Raw genomic sequence first — 206 nt, 5'->3', positions numbered from 1 at the left:
TGTTTCCTGATGTTCAGAGGGAGCCTCCTGTGTTCCAGTTTGTGCCCATGGCCTCTGGTCCTGTCACTGGGCATGAGCATGAAAAGAGCCTGGCTCCGTCCTCTCTGCACCCTCCCTGCAGGTATTTACAGACATTGATAACATCAGCCCTGAGCCTTCTCTTCTCCAGGATGAACAGTCCCAGCTCTCTCAGCCTTTCCTCATAG

Source organism: Haliaeetus leucocephalus, unplaced genomic scaffold, assembly GCF_000737465.1.
Source record: "Haliaeetus leucocephalus isolate CR32 unplaced genomic scaffold, Haliaeetus_leucocephalus-4.0 Scaffold41, whole genome shotgun sequence".
NCBI lineage: Eukaryota > Metazoa > Chordata > Aves > Accipitriformes > Accipitridae > Haliaeetus > Haliaeetus leucocephalus.
Note: the sequence above shows the minus strand (reverse complement) of the source record.